Source organism: Amblyomma maculatum, chromosome 7 (assembly GCF_055883805.1).
Source record: "Amblyomma maculatum isolate TAMU_Amacu chromosome 7, ASM5588380v1, whole genome shotgun sequence".
NCBI lineage: Eukaryota > Metazoa > Arthropoda > Arachnida > Ixodida > Ixodidae > Amblyomma > Amblyomma maculatum.
In genome coordinates, this window is record NC_139350.1 from 139,180,278 (window position 1) to 139,180,868 (window position 591).

A 591-nucleotide genomic window follows, 5' to 3' on the forward strand; every position below is an offset into this window, starting at 1 on the left:
CTTCCACCTTTTTAGATAAATGCGGAATCAAAGAGGTATACAGTTCGATCCATCACCCGCAATCTAACCCAGTGGAACGACTGCACTCGGTACTCAAGCGAATAGTGAGAGCCGTGTGTTTTGAGCGCAAGTATGATTGGGAGGCCTCCATTCTCGCCGCTATGTTCGCCTTGAGATCTGCTCCCCACGAGACGACAGGTTTTAGCCCAGCAGAGCTTGTGTATGGCCGAAGCTTGTGAACTCCACAGCGCATGCTGCGAGTCTTGGGAAGGCAGCGATGAAGACTCAAATGTAGTCTCATACGTCCTCAGCCTACTTCAGAGGCTTGGAAAAACAAAGTATATTGTAGAAAGCCATATGAAGGCGGCGAAAATCTTGCCGAAGGAGTACTAGGACAAGTCAGCAAAAAAACGCACCATTGAAGTAGGCAGCCAAGTGATGCTTCTTCGGCCATCAAAGAAAAACAAGCTCGAAGTTCCATGGGAAGGGCCCGCAAAGATCGTGTCGAAGCTTTCTGATACTAACTATCAAGTGAAATTGGGAAGACGGCTCAACAAAATTTATCACAGCAACCTGATGAAACCATACATT